This window comes from Quercus suber, unplaced genomic scaffold (genome assembly GCF_002906115.3).
Source record: "Quercus suber isolate HL8 unplaced genomic scaffold, Cork oak 2.0 scaffold_162, whole genome shotgun sequence".
In the NCBI taxonomy this organism is placed as follows: domain Eukaryota; kingdom Viridiplantae; phylum Streptophyta; class Magnoliopsida; order Fagales; family Fagaceae; genus Quercus; species Quercus suber.
The window spans coordinates 910,813-918,317 of NW_027069623.1; the positions used below are offsets into that span (position 1 = coordinate 910,813).

Sequence of the window (7,505 nt, forward strand, 5' to 3'; positions counted from 1 at the left end):
CAAAATAAATAATTAGTTTATTGCCACATTAATAGAAACTAATTTTTTATTTTGGTCATTTACCATGTCAACAATTAAATTGACACAACACTGAAAGGTTATGGACCAAATTGACGTAGTTAAAAGGTTAGAGATCAAATCGAAACATGATATAAATGATAGGAACTAAATATGTAGTTTATCCAACAAAAAATTATGGTTATTGTTAAATTGATGTAAAAAAAAAAAAAGGATTATATATGATTTTGGATGCTAAAGTTTAGTTCATTACGGAATTTCAGTCCATAAACTTAATATTAGGCCCTAAAAATGATTTTAGTCAAATTGTTCTTGGAGTGGACTTACATATAACTTGACTCGGTATTCATATCCATGCATATTGCATGTCTATTTTCCTGTTGAACCATGGATGCATATCTACAATTCACTGTTGTTGCTGTGTTTATTTCTTTGGTCTCTCTATACATTGCTTCGAAAGGCAAAGAAATACAGCAACAGCAAAGAGGCTCTTGAACCAGCTGGTGCATGGCCTATAATTGGCCGCCTTCAGCTTCTTCTTGGTGCTGATTATCTTCTCTACCGAACATTAGGAGCAATGGCTGATATATGGCTCAGCATTCAATATCGACCTAGGCAGTCGTTGAGTTTTTGTTGTGGGTAGCTGGGAAGTAGCAAAGGATTGCTTCACCATTAATGACAAGGCACTAGCTTCACGTCCAGCAATAGTAGCTGCAAAACACATGGGTACACTTGTGCAGTGTATGGTTTTTCACCCTACAACTCCTTCTGGCGTGAGAGGCGAAAGATTTCAACGCTTGAACTTCTCTCAAATCATCGGCTAGAGATGCTCAAGCATGTTAGGTTCTCTGAAATTGAGACGGGGATAAAGGAGCTATACAGTTTATGGGTCCAAAATAGCTCTTCTCCTTTGCTTGTTGATCTTAAACACTGGTCAGTAGAGTTGACACTCAATGTGGCGGTCAGAATGGTTGCGGGGAAACGTTATATTGGTTCCTTAGTGTTGAAGTCAGTCCTGCTACTCAAACAGAGCACACAGTGAAAATAGAAGAAGCAGACTCAAATGACTAATTAAATGACTAGTTTCATATTGGAAATGATGTTGTTTAATTAGGTTCATTTTATGATTAATGAGACGGATTGCTTTGGATGATGTATCTGGTGTTGAATCTTCCAGTGAGTCTTCCAGTGCTCTGTTTCCTCATTAAGCTACAGAATTGGTTACTTCAGTGCACAGGGAAGAGGGAAGTTCCAACCATTCAACCACCATAACTGCTTCCAGCTGTCATCCCTTAATTCACGGAGTTGGTTATATTCAGTTATATTAGTTTTGGACTGACCTTGATGTAATTATACTATATAAACAGCTTTGATGGTTGTATGTACATTAAGTCTAAGAAATATAATTTTGACTCAAGTACTCTCTCCAGAAATCTCTCGCTCTCTTTCCATTCTTTCTCTTTCTCATTGTGTTGTTCTTATTTTTCCGCCATTGTTGTGCACTCTAGCAAGCTCAGAATCTTTCATGGTATCAGAGCCAAGATCTATGGCTTCATGTTGAAGTCAGTCCTGCTACTCAAACAGAGCACACAGTGAAAATAGAAGAAGCAGACTCAAATGACTAATTAAATGACTAGTTTCATATTGGAAATGATGTTGTTTAATTAGGTTCATTTTATGATTAATGAGACGGATTGCTTTGGATGATGTATCTGGTGTTGAATCTTCCAGTGAGTCTTCCAGTGCTCTGTTTCCTCATTAAGCTACAGAATTGGTTACTTCAGTGCACAGGGAAGAGGGAAGTTCCAACCATTCAACCACCATAACTGCTTCCAGCTGTCATCCCTTAATTCACGGAGTTGGTTATATTCAGTTATATTAGTTTTGGACTGACCTTGATGTAATTATACTATATAAACAGCTTTGATGGTTGTATGTACATTAAGTCTAAGAAATATAATTTTGACTCAAGTACTCTCTCCAGAAATCTCTCGCTCTCTTTCCATTCTTTCTCTTTCTCATTGTGTTGTTCTTATTTTTCCGCCATTGTTGTGCACTCTAGCAAGCTCAGAATCTTTCACTTAGCTGCTTCTGACAGTGGCGAGGCAAGGAGGTGTCAAAATGCAATCAATCAATTCTTTCATCTGATGGGCATATTTGTGGTTTCGGATGCATTTCTATTTCTAGGTTGGTTGGATTTGCAGGGGCATGAAAAGGCAATGAAGAAGAATGCTAAGGAGATGGATTCTATATTGGGAGGCTAGCTGGAGGGGCATCGTCAAAGGAGAGTTTCTGGTGAGGTTAAGGCCAACGGTGAGCAAGATTTCATTGATGTCATGTTGTCACTTCAGGAAGAGGGTCAACTCTCAAATTTTCGATATGATGCAGACACTAGCATCAAGTCGACTTGCCTGGTATATATGTTGGTTGTTTTGGTATAATATTAATAGCTTATTTTTTACATTAATTATTATCTAACGTGTGATTTCACTACTTTAACTAACCATATGATTCATATGAATTTGTAATATGACTGTGGTGGAGTTGGCTACCCACAGAGTTTCTAGGCTGAACCTTAATTCTGAGCCATCTCAAGACAACATAGAGCCCAAATATTAGGCCTATTCTTGGATGGCCATGCCTTCAAATTAATCCTACTTGCCTCAAGATTTGACTATTTTCAAGGGTTTCGAGAACGCTAGATTGGATATAGAAGCCATATATGACCATGTTAATATGGTCTATTATAATTAGTGCATAATCAAATTAATGTTACCAATGTAAAAGTGATATTGTTCTAATCACGAATTATCACACCTTAATAAGTTGTAAAAAAAAAAAAAGTTTCATAGTTAGCATTGATTTCTATGAGAAATATTAATTGAAACTTATTCCTCTTTAAACGAATTAAATAGATCTTTAAGGTCATAAAATTTTTATGCAGGCACTTATCCTTGGTGGCAGTGACACTGCATCAGGGACGTTGACATGGGCCATCTCATTACTTCTGAACAATCGAAAAGCGTTGAAGAAGGCACAAGAAGAATTAGAGCATCATGTTGGTATGCATTGACAGGTTGAAGAATCGGACATGAATAACCTCGTTTATCTTCAAGCAATTATCAAGGAAACTCTTCGTTTATACCTAGCTGGTCCACTCTTAGGACCGCGTGAAGCATTGGAAGCTTGTAACGTTGTTGGCTATAATGTTAAAGCTGGCACTCGCTTGTTAGTGAATGTATGGATGTTATGAACTGAAATATGGAAGGAAGTAATGGAGGAAATAGAGGAATGGGGAAGAAGAGATATTGGTCAAATTGTTATGAACTGAAATATGAAAGAAAGTAATGGAGGAAATAGAGAAATGAGGAAGAAGAGATATTGGTCACTTCGAGGGGACCACCTCCAAATAGAGTCAAAACAAGAAAAGGAGAGTAACTGAGTAATTCCAAGCTTCCCTTTATTATTCCAAAATTGGGCTTATATACAATTACAATCACTTACAATCTCAGTAACTACCAATTGCAACTATCTGTAACTATCTCTAACAATTTTCTAACTAACTATCACTAACAGCTCACTTAACTACACACGCCTCTATATAGCACCACTGCATGCACGCCTCATCACCACAATAGGCACATCTCATCACACTGTTAGGCAAGTCACACACACCCACTACTAATCCAACTGTTAGGCATATCACACACACCAGCTGCCGAGCCAGCTATTGGCACATTAGTCAGGTACACTACTAAGCCAACACACCTAAGCCAGCACCCCAGTATCTTAACAACTCATCCCTCCTTAAAACAGCTTGCCCACAAGATGAGGGAATTGCTGTTGAAGGATAAGCAAATCCTCCCAAGTAGCATCATTTGCATTTCCTTCTTGCCACTGAATCAGGTGTTGAGTTATAAGCCTATTTCTAAGCTTGTGAGACCTAGTTTGGAGAACAACAACTAGTTCGGAGAATTGCAACTAGTTCAGGTGTAAGAATGCCATTAGAGTTCACTGATGGAGGCAAGGCAATAGCCACATGATTGTGTCCAAGCTTAGCTTTCAAGCAAGAGACATGAAATATTGGATGTATGCTAGCATCAGATGGTAACTCTAGCCTATAAGCAACCTCTCCAATTTTCTCCAACACCTAGTAGGGACCAAAGAACCTAGGGGAGAGCTTATGAGAAGCTCTTTGAGCTATTGATTGTTGCTTGTAAGGCTGTAGCCTTAAGTAAACCCAGTTACCAACATTGAAAGCTCTCTCATATTTGTGAAGGTCACATTGTTGCTTCATACGAGCTTGGGCATCTACCAAATTTTGTTTGAGTAAAGTTAAGATATGTTGTTTGGATTGAAGAAGAGAATCCACAGCTGCCACTTGAGTTGTTCCAAGAATGTAATCCAACAAACGAGGAGGGGGAAATCCATACACAGCCTCATATGGAGTTAATTTGGTAGCTAAATGGTAATTGGTGTTAAACCAATACTTAGCTAAGTAAAGCCAATCAGACCATTCAGTAGGTCTATCTGCAGAAAAAGATCTCAAGTACTGCTCTAAACATTTATTCACCACTTCTGTCTGGCCATCAGTTTATGGGTGATATGCTGAGGACATAGCAAGTTTAACCCCTTGAAATTTGAATAGCTTAGCTCAAAATTTAGCAGTGAACACTGGGTCCCTGTCAGAAACAATGGAGGTTGGCATACCATGCAATTTGAGGACATTTTGAGCAAACAAGGCAGCCACCTTAGCAGCAGAAAAAGGATGAGACAATTCAATGAAGTGGACATATTTAGTAAGCCTATCCACAATCACCATTAATGTGTCCAACCTTTGAGAAATAGGTAAGCCACTTACAAAATCCATACTAATAGTAGTCCAAGGCTTATGAGGAATGGGAAGAGGCTGTAACAACCCAGCTGGCTTGCAAGTTTCATGCTTCATTTGCTGACAAACCCCACACTCTCTGATATGGAGTTTCAAGTCTGATTTCATTCCCACCCAAAAAAAATCTTGTTTTAATCTATGGAAAGATTTGAGAAATCTAGAATGGCCACCTAAAGGACTGTCATGGACCAAGTGAAGCACCTTGGACTTCAAACTGTTCTGTGGATCCAAATAGACCCTCCCTTTGTACAGAATCAACCCATTGTGCAAAGAAAAGAATTTAGGACAGGCTGAACCAGATTGTAGCTGCTGTAGCAGCAGTTGCATCACAGTGGAGGACTGATAGGTAGCCTTCAACTCTTCAATCCAAGGACTTGGAAAAGAAATTAAACACAGACATGGAGAGACCACATTAGAGTTAGAAACAGCTAAATCCTCAAACCCAACACCTAACCTCCTAGACAAGACATCAGCTACCTTGTTCTCACACCCTTGCATATACTCCACCACAAACAAATACCCCAACAATTTAGTTAACCATTTCTGTTGGGCAGGAGTAGCAATTTTCTGCTCTAAGATATACTTCAAACTTTGTTGGTCAGTTTTTATAATGAAATGCCTGCCTAAGAGATAAAGTCTCCATTTATGTACTGTTGTGACTAATGCCAATAACTCTTTTTCATAGGTAGATAATTGTAGTGCTTTGCCCTTAAGGACTTGACTATGAAAAACAATTGGTCTATGATTCTGCATCAAAATAGCCCCTAAACCACTACCTGATGCATCACACTCAATAATGAAAGTTTGATTATTAACCAATAATGTAACTATCTCTAACAATTTCCTAACTAACTGTCACTAACAGCTTACTTAACTGTACACAACTCTGTATTGCACCACTGCACGTACGCCTCATCACCACAATAGGCACACCTCATCACCACAATAGGCACACCTCATCACACTGTTAGGCACGTCACACACACCCACTACTAATCCAGCTGTTAGGCATATCACACACACCAGCTACCGAGTCAGCTGTTGGCACATCAGTCAGACACATTACTTTGTGAATGTTGATTTTAGAGGTCAAAACTTTGAACTTATTCCTTTTGGGTCTGGCAGACGATCATGCCTTGGTGTGTCATTTGCCATCCAAATCCTTCACTTGACACTTGCTCGTCTACTTCATGCCTTTGAATTTGCAATCCCATTGGATCAACCTGTTGACATGACTGAAAGCCCTGGTACAACTCTTCCAAAAGCAACTTCATTGGAGGTTCTTCTTACCCCAAAACTCCCGGCCAAACTCTATGGCTATTGAAGTGCTTGTTCGCAATGTTAGAGATGTAAATGAATAAAATAGGATTGAAGTGTTGCTGGCATAAGTAGGTTCTTAATTGGGCATATGTAAAAGCAAATAAGGATGTTCGATCTAGTGGTTTGTACTCTGTGGTAGTGAGGTGGTTTGTCTGCATGCTTTTATTTATTTATTTTGATAGGTCCATACTTTTAATTATGTTCATTTATAGTATTTAACACTAGATATAGTCTTTCTTTGTTTGTGACCCACTGCTTGGATGCATTCACATTTGAGATCATGTAACAGCTTGGATACTCCCACATTTCAAATATTATCGATGAAAAAACTGAATTTCTTAGAGGTTAAATAGGATAAGAAATCCTACCGCTATTTTCTTTGTTTCTCATTTCAAACATTACAAGGTTTTTTTATTTTTTTTTTATTTTTTATTTTTTATAAATAATTTGACTATAGCTGTGTTTTAAAAATGTGGCTATAGGTTTTTATTTTTATTTTTATTATTTTATTATTTTATTATTTTTTATTTTTTCCAGAGGGTTAGCCATCCTAAGATGCAAAAGATTCTTAATCACAACAAGTGCCTACATCACAAAACTAGCATAACATAGATTAGAACCAGCATACCTGAAGCAACCTGTTGAGGTGAATGACAGGCGAAAGTGTGATGCAATAAAAAATTAGAGTGATTAATGGCCTACAAAAATCCCTCTCCCTAAAGTGTGTAATTAATCATTCTATAGGTTTCAAACAATGAATTTTCTAAAAAGATTATTTTTTGTTTTATGGGTATAAATATCCTCTATCGCTATTTTAATTTAGTGGCTATAAATATCATCTAACTACAACAAATTTACAATGAGAAACAAAGAAAATATTTACCTGCATTACCATGCATTTGAAATCCACGCTTCTTCAAAACCAGCAAGTTCATCTGGAATAAGCACCAAAACATTAGTCCCATGGCGAACGATGGCATAAACACAATCTGTCTCTAAATACTTATGAAAGATAGCAGGAACAAAGCTTCATTTAAATTGTGTAAAGTTTGCAACGTATCCACCTTACCATCTGAATTAAGCTTCCTTGTAACTGAGTGACCCTGCATAAGCAATGCAACCATCGTAATCAACATGGCCACATTTCCACGTCTAATAATATAGAGACCATTTCCTTATTCTTTCTTCCATTAACTTTTATCCACAAGGGCTTGGAAAAGGAAATTAAGTGACTATGAACCACATGAGGTCAAGTTATATATTAAATAGTGAGTTC

At 37.7% G+C, this 7,505-nt stretch overlaps 1 pseudogene; it reads left to right on the forward strand.

Annotated features, from left to right (window-relative positions):
• Positions 1-405: 405 nt before the first annotated feature.
• On the forward strand, positions 406-6,233 carry LOC112006819 (xanthotoxin 5-hydroxylase CYP82C4-like; annotated as a pseudogene).
• The last annotated feature ends 1,272 nt before the right edge of the window (positions 6,234-7,505 follow it).